The sequence below is a fragment of the Pezoporus wallicus genome, unplaced genomic scaffold (genome assembly GCF_028554395.1).
Source record: "Pezoporus wallicus isolate ANWC-B61680 ecotype Strahan unplaced genomic scaffold, APGP_CSIRO_Pwel_v1 contig_3858, whole genome shotgun sequence".
In the NCBI taxonomy this organism is placed as follows: Eukaryota; Metazoa; Chordata; class Aves; order Psittaciformes; family Psittacidae; genus Pezoporus; species Pezoporus wallicus.
This window is the reverse complement of record NW_026638754.1, coordinates 408,673-421,640: the sequence shown is the minus strand read 5'-3', so window position 1 is coordinate 421,640 and position 12,968 is coordinate 408,673. Positions and strand designations below refer to the sequence as shown.

Here is a 12,968-nt window from a genome sequence, read left to right as displayed (position 1 = left end):
CTTGTCAGCTTCAGTGAAGTTCTGAGTATTTACCAGTGAGAATCTTGGCCAGCAAGCACTGATATGACAGTGTTTCTAAGGGAAATATTTTGTTCCTGTTTACAGCACACAGCTTACTGAGATACAAACACTGGTCAACACTGTTTTGTGCAAATATGAGGGAGAAAGAGAAAAGACCTAGATATCATTAACATGAGATTACTTCCCTTCCTAAGTACTTTCTTCAGGCCAATTTGCAAGTGCTCTTTTTAAAAACAAATAAATAGTTTCCTTGTGTTGAATGTAGATTTCAGAAGTCAGGCTTTCTCTGTAGTTTTACACTACTATATATGTGCTCTGCTACTATGCAATACTCGACAAAATGTATCACATTTTAAATAACAATGAAAAGAGTGAAACAAAATGAAAGATACATTGCAGATATTAAAAACAAAATTTAAAGTGAAAGAAAACATTTATATACCCCAATGAGGTCAATCAGTCCTGTTTCTCCTACAACAGGACAAGTATAATAATGAGACTATCTTTGAAGCATGTTCTACTGTTGTCCGTACTTTCATCACAGTGATGTTAAAACACAGATGAAGTAAGTTTAGGTAAGTTTATCAGTGCAAGGGAATAAGTCAAATACATGGTGATTAGCCTCAAAAAGACATCTAATAATAAGTTACACTATAATTTCTTTCTTACATACCTATATTTTAACTAAAAAGCAAACAGAAACAACATACATTCCTTCTAATGCCTTTTATATGTGTTCAACTATTCCATGGATATAAAGTGCTCCCCACATACACCCCCTATCCATGAACCCTGGAACTGAGGAAGGTAGTACGTTATCAGCTTATGGTAGGTCATGTAGTTGCCATTACTCAAATACAGTTTAAATTACTAAAGAAATCTACAGTGCTTCATTACAAATGGAAAACAGCATTTCATCACAATCATCTCGTTCAATAGAGCACATTATCAATATTAGTTGATAGTAGAGCAATCTTTTTCAAATTGGAAAGTCACCAAGATGCCTGCTTTAAAAAACGAAATTTAAATCTATTATAAAAATTAGCTGAAAAAGCATTTTCGTGTTATATTAGCACTCGATTTTTTCAGTTTTCTATTGCAAGCTGTAATAAATATACCTTCTACTATCTTCTTAGACATTAAATAATAACAGAGTTAAAATATTTGCATTTTTCAACCTAGAGACAAAATATAAGATGAAAAACTTGAAATCTATTAATACTTCATAGTTAATATTAAAATGGCATTTGAAGAGCATTTTTTAATGGTTACGTACAGAGTCTAAGCAACATGGAAAATGTCCTTTTAATAAGCTCATATGTATCATCATAACCACAAAGAAATAATACAAAGATGAATTTTGTTTACTCATGTGAGAACAGGACGTTTTTGTCAATGTCAGCAGTAACATTCTTGCCTCACATTATGTCACTAGATGGAATTTATCTGCCTTAACATTTAAAAGAAAAGTTAGATGTCTAAATTTGTGATGGTCACCTTAAGCTTCTTTTCTTGTCAGTGACAAGAAACAGGCATCTCCAAAGGATGAATCATCTCATTTTAAGACAGACAAAAAAAAGAGGCTATGGGAATTCTCCCCTGGAAGCCTCCATCTCTCTTCATTGACTACAGAAGTCTACAGTGACCAGCTCAGATTTACTACACCGATCTTTTTAGATGGCTAACATGAGAGGAAATTAATCCCACTCTTGACATCCTTCTGAAAGAGTACATGGGAAAAGTAAGCGTAAGATGCAAAAAAACAGAATTCTCAACAAGCATAAAAATCAGAATACGCTGTCCCGGAAAAATTCAAAAAACAAGACCCTTTTGTGACAATAACAGGGGATCAGTACATTTGAAATGTCATGCAGTGTTTAATCTCCAAGCCAGGATGGGCTCAATCATTTTTTAGGAGATTAAGAATACAGAGAGAATATTTTCAGAATATGCTGACAAAGTAATATGCCTCTTCTGATTATGAGTAAGCAGCAATTTTCAAAAGCTTATAATTCAGTGCAATAAGGACAGACGTTCAGCAGCATGGCAAAAAGCACATCTTATAACCCATTAAAGCTTCACCTTCAAATTTGAAGTCCTTGCTCAAAGCAAAGCAGAGAGATCCTAGAGCTTTTTTCAGATCTTTTTTTTTTTTCCATTTTCAGAAATGATACACCCATCTCACAGAAGCTTTTGCAAAGACATTCTGCCCATAGCAAAAACCATGGACAGAAAATGTCTGCCAAACTAACCGAAGTCAAAATTCAAGACAACCAACTTTTAAAGAGAGAGATGCTTTTCCCTAAGTGTTCCAAAAGACAAGGAAAAGCCCCTGAATCACACATTTGTAGAAGATAGAAGACTTAATTGTGAAGTATCATTGTACATTTGCCCAGTTTTTACATGTTTACATTGGCATCCACTTGAATTACAGATTATCCCAGAATGGCCATTTGCAGGTACCTCAAAGCAGAGTTCATAATGGAATTGTTAGACCTCTTTAAAGGTCTCATTGACCTCTGACAAGACTATAGGAAGACATCCATTTCTATTGTGGATTAATAGATCTCTCTTCCAAGGCTTTGTCCTTAGTTTTGTCTTTTTTTTTTTTCCCTGCAAACACAAAATTGTACTAAAAATATACCTTCTTTTCCATGGATCAAGTGAAAAAGATGCTCATTTTAAACATCTAAAATTCCCATCATATGACTGTCCACATCACGTGAATTATGGTGCTAATTCATAGCTAAAATATATTTTCACAGACTTCAATGTGATTTTTGTAGTTATATTCACAAGTCTTTAAATATAATTTAACACATTTTAGAAAGCTCACAACTTCTGCCATCTCTCATCTTTAGCCAAAACTTAAGTAAAAGCCTAAACTGAACAGCTAAATACATCAAAATTGGAAAAATAAAAATACAGAAAAATCACTAAATAAAATAGCAGAATCTTGTCTGATTTTATTTACCCATAAATATTCCCAGAATCACAGAATAGCTGAGATTAGAAGGGACCTCAGGAGATCATCTAGTCTAAACCCCTGCTCCAGCAGGGTCAGATGCAGCAGGCTGCTTGTCACCATGTCTGTGAACATGTCTCTCTATGGATGGAGACTCTACAGCCTGTCTGGGCAATTTGCTCCAGTGTCTGACCATCCTCAAGGTAAGAATGTTTTATGTATTATGTTTAAATGAAGCTTTCTGTATTCAATTTGTAGCCATTGCCTCTCATCATGTCACTGGGCACCAATGAAAAAATTCTGTCTCTGTCTTTACACCCTCCCATCAGGTATTTAATGTGAAAATGAAATGCTATTCAGTATTTTGCTGTTCAGGAGAGGCAAGAATTTTGTGCTTAAATTAGTCCAACCACTAATCATATGACATCACCCAACCCACACATGATGCTTGGTGCTATACAAAATCAAGCTAGCGTTTTTAAGATTCAGAAATCATGTATGTATATATGAATTATACAGCATCATGCCTACACTACAAATTACTATAGGACGCCTGCTTACCTGCTAGCCATTTGTGACCATTTCCTGGTTTTGGAGATCTGACTTTTAATTTGCAATGGATATAAAAGACCCTGCACGACCACAGTGTGAAATGTACAACAAAACAGTAGCTCCCCATTAGATAATAAGCTAGGGTGCTTCACACAAGTTTTTCCACCCTTAAAAATGGCAAAGCACTAAAAATATCTACAAGGTCTGAGACTATAGCTTACCAAGCACTTTAAGCTGTACAAACTAGCACAGCTGCCAAAAGAAGCTATCATGCACTCCTCCACACTTTTGGCTGCTAATTCCCACCACTATCACCCTTTGTACCAGTCACAGCCCTTGGACAGCCATATGGGAGAAGGCTGGGATAAACCCAGCTGAAAACGAAACTGCAGAAATAATTAGTTATTTTCAGCCAGAACCATTCTGCAAATTTATGAACAGCTACACATGCTGAGGGAGAATGACAATACAGGGAGGGGAAAAGAAACTGGCACTGCTTCTTACACGGATGTGCCAGGTTAAAATGAATACTTAGGCTGAACTAAGTGGTCAGTGGAGAGACAGAAGCTACTCAGCGCACATACTGAATTCCCTTGTCTTTTAGGACAAGTTGGACTGGCTTCTAGAGATGTCTGCTTCTGTCCCGATGGCAAATGGAATCTAGGATGACTAACTGAGACTTAGCTGCTTAGTTTCTATGTATCTAAATTAACTCAGATCTAGATGAATAGAAAATGGTTGAAAAACATGTATGTGACTCTTAGAGCACTTCATTCCCATTAACAATTGCCACCTGGGGAGGGAAAAAGAAAAGTAGCATAGCTTACCATCACACAAAAACAGGAGGAGTACGTATTTTCTGTATGCTCCACAAATTTATTCCTAAACCGTATTTTACATCTATAAGCAATATGTTTCAATGACATGGTCCTGTACTCCTCCCACAGAGCATATGAAGAGCATATAAATCCACAGCAGAAACAGCCACAGCCACAGTTAGGTTATAAATCACTTACATTTCTTTGGAGTCACTCAGTCACCTTGCTGTGCTGTTGGAAGGGACCGTCTTTTCCTTTTTGCTCAAACTGGTTCTCCTTCCAGAAGAGTCTATCACCTCTACAGCAGATAAGGACAAAAGGTCCTTAACTTTCACTCAAAATTATCTAGGGATAAGAAGAGAAAGGAACACAGTAAGTGCAAGCATCCATATTGTGTTTTATAGCAAGGTATTACAATGACCTCTTTGAAACACACTTTGGGGGCCATTTTTACACACATGTACTATGTACCCTGGAAGAAATCCCACACATTTTATATGTTTCTTACCTTTTTTGTTTGAAACATGTAAAGTAGTCACTACTCCTAAAATAGTCACCTGCTCCACTCCTGAGATTCCCAGCAACAAGACTGTATTATTTTAAAACCTGGAAGGGTACAAATTATAGAATCATAGAACAGTTAGGGTTGGAAAGGACCTTAAGATCATCAAGTTCCAACCACCCTGCCATGGGTAGGGACACCTCACACTAAACCATGTCACCCAAGGCCTCGTCCAACCTGGCCTTGAACACTGCCAGGGATGGAGCATTCACAACTTCCCTGGGCAACCCGCAGTGCCTCACCACCCTAACAGTAAAGAACTTCTTCCTTACATCCAATCTAAACTTCTCCTGTTTAAGTTTTAACCCGCTACCCTTATCCTATCACTACAGTCTCTAATGAAGAGTCCCTCCCCAGCATCCCTATAGGCTGCCTTCAGATACTGGAAGGCTGCTATGAGGTCTCCACGCAGCCTTCTCTTCTCCAGGTTGAGCAGCCCCAAAAGGTTTGGGCTCATCCAGGATTTGAACCCGGGACCTCTCGCTCCCTAAGCGAGAATCATACCGCTAGACAAACGAGACAATTTGCTATTACTGATTGTCTATTTTTCACCACCAAGGAATTTTGAATACTTTTGGAAGGGCTCAAGCAGGCAATCACAATTTGATGAACACAGATTTACTGAAAACCATCTTGGCTCCCCATTATTGATAAATACTCTAATCTGAACCTTCTCTTAAACAGAACAGCCCTCTCTTGCACTACATCTTATTGCTCAGAAAGTCAGACCTGGCGTTTATGATGGATAGGTCCACGAAAACTCACCAGTCAGAGTAAAAACTATAAACAATGTCAAAAATTACTGGGAAAGGAATAAGGAACAAAGCGTAACACATCATCTGCCACTGTATTAATCACCGTCTTTAAAAGCCTGCTCTACTTTGGTGTCCAGCACAGAACACTCAACCCAACAGAACTAATTAGCGAAGGTTCAGAGAAGAAAATTGTACATAATCAAAGGTTTAGAATGGTTTCCATATGAGGCACGCCACAACTGTGAGGCAGCTTAAGGAAGGGCTGTATAGAAGACAGGAGACTACAAAAGCCTGAAGAAGATGGAGAGGTTGCACAGACATCATCTTTTCCCTGTCCCTTTAACTCAGGGAACTGCCTAGTAAAACTCAAGTTCCAAAGAAAAAGCAGGAATCTGTTCTCCACAAAACGGGTAACAGACCTGTAGACTTCCTCCCAAGGATGCTTCTGATGCAAGGAGTTTTCATGAGTCAAAAAAGAGAGCGAATGTATCCTTGGAAGAGAGACTTCACCAGAGACAAAAGATGGCCTATGTGAACCACCGGTCTGAACCAGGATGACAATCGTATCTCCTTGTATATTCATTTATGCTAGTGCTAATTCAACAGATTCTAAGATCCATTTTACACTGATATATTCACTACACAAGAACCGCAATTACTGCATTTGGTACACAGGCAGTCTGGTCTGACTTGCATTGGAAGTACAGGCTAGATCCTTTTCAACTGCAATGAAAATTCTCATGGTTCTCTGTATTTTACTACATGCTTAATAAACGTGATTGACTTTTTAAAAATAGCATCACCATGGAAAAAAAAAAAGGAAACATCAAATGAGGCAGCAAAGTCTTACTGTACAGCAGCAGTAGCCTTCCTCTCCCCAGTCCACAGTCCCAAAGCAGCCAGGGCAGAGGGCTACAAAGCAAGGTTCTGCTTCTCAAGTTGTTCGCTGGTCTCATGTGTTTGAGTCTGTAACTTCATCCATGTGTTCCCACTCAGTACCACACATACAAATGCAGGTCAGCATCTCCATGTCCCAAGTTTCATCTCAAAGCAAACCTTAAAAATCATATACTTTGTGTTCCAATATCTTCTCTTTTACTTTAATCTCTAGGATACAGCAGTGTTTCTGATTTATTTTGGGTAAGTGCAGATCAATTAAAATTCCTCCAGGGAAGCCTTCTGAACCAGCAGAAAGTGAATGACTGTCATCAGGAACAAACACTTTTTGCTGTCATGGACTGCCATGTCTCTTTTGAGCAAAAACTATGTTAATTAATTCTATCCATACCCACCAGGTGTACCAAAGGAATATAAGCAGTCCTTTCTGCTGTCTTGCTAGATACAGATCTTTATGTCTGTAAACTGAGTATCCCTATATGGAGACTTATGCATTGGCACACTATATGAAGAAGCAGTCTGTACTAGCACAAAAACATAACAGGACAAAAATAACTTTGTTCAGACATCAGTATGCAACCAAAGTCCCTTTTGCAAGATGCACAAATTAATACCCTAACGTTCCACCCAAAAATCAGAGATTTTCCACTCCATCTACACACAGACCTATTTATTATCTATCTTTTTAGACCCTAAAGTGAGGAATCTGAATTACTGATACTTTTTTTGGTCAGCTTGATATATTGGATCAAAATGTGTTTACTGTTCTGTCTATTCCCCCTCATCACTTCTATGCTCTGCAAAAGAAGAGGCTGCTACGATGTTTGCTGTTCTGCTTGCTTCTGCAGCTCAAATGGCTACACTGAGGATGAAAGAAAATTCACTGTACAGCATGCTAATGATCAAAGACCCATGCACTACTGGCCTATAGCAAAATTTTAGGCCGCCTCTCCCTTCTACCATTTGTCCAACTTTCTGTTTAGAATGTAAAATCTTAAGGGTAAGAATATAATCCATCCAGCTCAAAAGGAATCCAAGTTCTGTTTGACATCCTCCACGTCACTGTGATACTAACTATAAATAAGTGCAAGCTGTAGCAAACAAGAACCGAATGTCTCAGAATTGATGCATGAGCAATGACAAGCTCCTTGCAAAACTGCAAGCTTTAGAGAAGTGGATTCCAGGTATACCATAGCAGATGAAACGCTAAAGAAGGATAAACCCTCTAAAAACTATCTGATAGCAGTAATAACAACAACACAGAATTATCATTGCCAGTATTTCAGTGGTAAGAAAGAATGCCATGAGAACAGATATTAGAAGACAACTACTGTCTGACAACCTACTGGTTGCCAAATAGAAGCTGTGATTCTCGCTCTTTCCATACATGGCTTCAAGTTACACGATTTGGCTCTCTCACACAAGAGCACAGAAAGGGGCAAAAGCTGATATGCAATTACTTCAGTTGCAAGTGCTGGGAATCGAGAGTTACCCAAAAAATTGTGTAAACTAAGAATGCTTTTCCAACCACTTGTTATATAATCCCATATGAAGGTTAAATGAGCATTCATGCCTACTTTAAAAATTTATTCCATACATTCCCTAATTCAATTATACCCCTCGTGGAAATCTACTTATATCATAGTACATATCAAAGATACAGGAAGAAATTTTTACATGAAGAATTTCTTAGCTTATGTTTTTTATTTCTGGAACAGCATAATGATACAAGTAACCAATGAGATTAAAGACATAAACATATTCCAGAGTACACTTGTATCAATTCGGGGTATTAAAAGCTATGCCTGTGTGCAGGCTCACATCATTTCCATAAGTTACCTAAGACACAAAGTAAAAGCCATATATAGAAATGTGCTCTTATTAGCATTATTGTTATGTGACTTTTTTGGCAATTCATAAAGCCACAGCTGCATTACAAAGTCATCCCAAACAGGTATTGATAAGATACTTTCTCTCATGACTGCCACATATTTTTAGAGGGTGTTACATAAAAATGTGTTACAGTGTTCGAGGACTATACAAGCAAGTTTCTCAATTATTTTAGGATTATGTATCTTATTTACAAAAAATCCAATGGCTCAGGTCCCTGACTGAATATGCCATAAAATTCCATTTTAAGAATCCTGTTAATTTTACTTTGAATATCTGTAGCCTATTGCATGAAACTAAGCAAAAGACTAGAGCAGGATCTGGCCTGAAATTATACTGTATAAACAATGAAGGACTGGATTGGAGTTTTGGTTTGAGATTGAGTAGCATTTGCTCTCGTATGTAATTGTATAGCCTAATGTAGTATTACAATCATGTGTCTTTAGTACACTGTTTATCTAAAAGCCTTTACCAAGAAACCTTATCTCACAAAAACATAAAACTCACAAAACCAATCACTGCTTTGCTAGTGAACGCTGAAACCTCTGTTAAGAAAGATGTATTAAAATACTGCCACAAAAGACACAAATATATCTGTGCAAATGTCCTCCCCAGCCGATCTCTAATTTGGAAAAAAGATAATGCGTAAACAACATATGAGTTACAATGTAAATAATTCAAGAAGTAAAGGTATTGCACTTCAAAATACCCTAAATGTTGCGCTGTTCAACTGAAAGAAGCTGTTTGGTTGGTCTGCAACTTAAGGAAGTTTATTGTGCTATTATTAAAGAAACAATACTTCAGAAAACATCAGAGTTGGTACTACTTCCTTTCTCTTACATAATAAAAAGAGAAAGGACAAATTATGCATCTACAGGTAAAATGGCCTTTCTAGTACAAGAGCCAATGCATTGGTCCCATTAAGATAAACAATAATCTTAAGATTGGTCCCATTAAGATAAACAATAATGCCTATTCTTTGACATAAATCTCCTGCAGGACCTGAAAACACCCACTAAAATTTGTAATATTTTAAAATCTAGTCCCCTCACCAGTTGCTTACTGAACTCTTCAAATCTTCTGGATTTGGATCAACATTAAAAGTTAGAGAAACACTGCTTGTTTCTCTTGCAGATTTATTCAATATTTATTCAAAATATATTGAACAGAAATACAACCTTAAACTGAATTGTAGGAGGATGGACTGGCATGAAAACAAAGGTAAGACCTGTGTCTAAGCAATTGCTTGCATGGTTAGCTGTCTACCATCCTAAAGTAAATGCTATATACAAGAGAGATGACAGAAGACACAGGCTACCTAGCTCCATCAGGCAATCTGCCAACAAAGATACAATGCTGGATTCAGGGCAACCAGATGAAATAACCGGTGAACAGTTGTTAAAGTAACATCTAAGCTTGGGAAGGTTAAACATATCAGTAAACTTGCATAGTACTTCTTGTGGCAAATACGTCTATTTTTCTCCAGCCATCCCCACTGGGAAGAGTGCCACCTCCTTTATCTGATATTCCTTCCAGCTCTATCTGCCCTTCTCTTTCTAATGCTAGGCCACCATTCAACACAGGCATATAGCACGATCTGAAGAGACGAATACTGAGCGCTTCGGTGTGATTCCAGACATGCAGCACCACAGACAATTAAGGCTTGCAGGGCTCTGAAATCAACACCATCACTGACACAACAACAGCAGGAATTCAAGTTTTGGTTTTTAATCCACTTCATTTCTAAATGGTTTTGATCCCAATTACCTGACAGAAGATCACACAAACACACAGTACTGCTACAGTGCTGCAGGAGGCTAGGGGGTGAACTCCTAGACTGGGGGATGCAGAAGGTTTTGTAGAGGGAGAGATGTGACAAATACTGTAAAACTCCATTTGCCTTTTTTTTCCCCTATCTCTCCTTTCACTCTTTTATTTTTTCTCCCACTCTCAGTTTTGCTGAAAACACGCTCCCCTCTTCCAGCCCTGCAAGAAACACAACACGTGAATGGAGCCAGCAGGGACAGGAGCACAAGAGGCAAGCATTCAGTGACAGCCAAGATGCCTCCTTGTCACCTTAGGCAATGCCTGGGCACAGAAGGGCTTAGATGGGATGGAGCGAGGTCAGCGATGCTAAAGCCAAAAGCACAAGGGCATGAGGTTTGTAAAACAGTCTGTGATTGATAAAACTCTGGAGACTGTAACAGGACTAACAGTAGAAGCATATGTTTATTTGAGGGATGATTTAAATTGTTACACAAAAGAAGGAAGACCTAATCTAAAGATGTGAACACCACTGTGCCTGAATGGATTTGCTCATGTGGGCCTATTTGCCTGCTCTTGTGTGCTGTAAATGGGATGACATCCTTGGGACATCTTCAAATCCAGTATTTCCCTTCTGAGCTTTGGCAAATTGGGATGTAATTATATGTTCAGATACACTGTGGAGTTTTCTAGGGGAGCCTGATTTATTTTATTGTCATTGTTACACTGACTGGTACATGCTTATTTCACAAACCAGTGCAAGTTACCTTTCTGAGTAATTGTTACTTGTCTTGTCTACTTCATTTCACACATGCAGAGCATAGTGGCCTAGAGCAGGTAAAAGCAAGGATTTCCAGAAAGGATACAGCAGCACAACAACATAAGGTGCTCCAAACTGGGGCTGAAGCAGCCCTAACTTCCCTCACCTTCCTCTTCAGCTGCAGACTTTGGCTCCTTCCTTGTGCTTACTTGAAAATTTGTGCAACTGCAAAGTGAGACAGATCAGGGAGTCCAATTATTTGAAAACAGTCCTGCAAAACAAGTTACCAACTTTTGACCAAAATGGGGACATCCCTGCCACAGCAAGAGGAGTGGGGATATGTGGCCTGGATAAAGGTGGGACATACAACTGTGAGGTGGCTTGGCTCACACTGCTGAGAAGCTCACCCTGTGCGTCCTGGGGTGCAGACTGATGAACCCTTCATCCAGTGGCAGAGGCACATCCTCCTTCCCAGCACTGGCAACTGAACTGTGCCAGGGCACCTGTGCATGGAGCTACATGATCAGCCGTGCCATGGAAGTCATCTAGATTACATTTCTACCTTGCAGACCCGCAAACCAATGTATGAGCATCTTCAGAGGTATGGCAATGAGGGAAAGGAACCAAAAGATGCTTAAGCCACTACTGCTACTAAAGAAGCATTTATCACCCCATGATCTGATTAGCTATGGACTCTGGCAGTCAAAACCTATCGGGTATCACTGCAGCCTACCAAGTGCCATTGTCCCCAGCTGCCTCCCCCTCCACTCATCTCCAGCCTAAAAAGACTCACTACAAACAAGTGCGAAACCCCACACTTCATATGAGATGGCGGTGCAGTCCTCGGGGCACAGATGTGAGCTCTATGACTAGGACAGGCTGCAGCAGAGCAGTAAGTACTATAGCATGAAAATGCAACAGCTGCTGGTTTTGATTTACATGTCTTAGAACTGGGCCCCATTATTACAGTGGACATACACCAGCCTGGCATGCTTTGCCATATTATTGTTATATTTGTACATAGGTATGCACACACTTGTGATCAATTCTTTCACTAGGCCATTGTTAGTATTTATATTACAAAGTGAAAACTAAATCCAAGTAAGAGGCTGGGTTTTGGCCTTAAGATTAAACAACTCTATTTAAGTTCCAAAAAGAGACCCTAAATTCTATTTCATATCACTCTTAATTTCAATCATATCTTATTTTTATGATGTATCTATCACATTTCTTCCAAATAACATAGCTGTACTTTAGCAAGTACAAAGTACACAACGCACACATGCATTGTCTACAACATTCAGAGTGCACATAAAACAACTGTGGTCCATCGTTCTACTAAACTATTGTCCACCTTTTAATAGCTTAATAGACAGAGGAGGGCAATCATTAAATGAAACCTTAATACGAGCTATCACTTTGTAAACAGAGCTGCAAAGTATGGAATATCTGAACTCACAGTTCAAGAAATCCTATTTTTCATATTTAGTAATTTAGATTTGCTAAAGTATTCATTTTCTCCATAATAAAAAAACAGTAAAAGAACAAAAAAAAAAAAAAAAAAAAAAAAAAAAAAAAAAAGAACCAACCACTTAGAGAAAACAGGGGGAAACACCTTATCTGCATTTCTCTTGCAATTCCATTTGGACAACAGTATTTCCTAAACGTAGCCTATTCACTGCTGGATATGTAATTACCTTCAGTTCACAGTCTAGAAATTAATGCTTTCGTAGTATTTAAGACTCCTTGTAACATGCTTGCTGCTTTAAGTAAGCAAGGCTAAATCTTGACCAGATAAATTAGCAAAGAATGCAATAAAAGCTGCAATGAAAGAACTTTATCCTCCAAACCTTCAAGTTGCTGCTAAATGAGATTTCTTTGAAATGCAGATCAGTTGAACTAGATTAGTGAATTTTAGCTCCTGTCAACATCATAACAAAATACAAATACAATTGTTCACTGGCCTTATCTCCATGCTTCCATC

The 12,968-nt window shown here is 38.4% G+C and overlaps 1 protein-coding gene across 3 annotated transcripts in view; it reads right to left on the bottom strand.

The window, feature by feature from the left end:
- Positions 1-12,968, bottom strand: part of FOXP2 (forkhead box P2) — a 417,586-nt gene that overhangs the window by 347,274 nt on the left and 57,344 nt on the right. For all 3 annotated transcript variants that reach the window (XM_057412171.1, XM_057412163.1, XM_057412167.1), the window contains exon 2: positions 4,555-4,701. The gene's annotated coding sequence lies outside the window, so the exon portion shown is untranslated. The remainder of the gene's footprint in view (positions 1-4,554; positions 4,702-12,968) is intronic.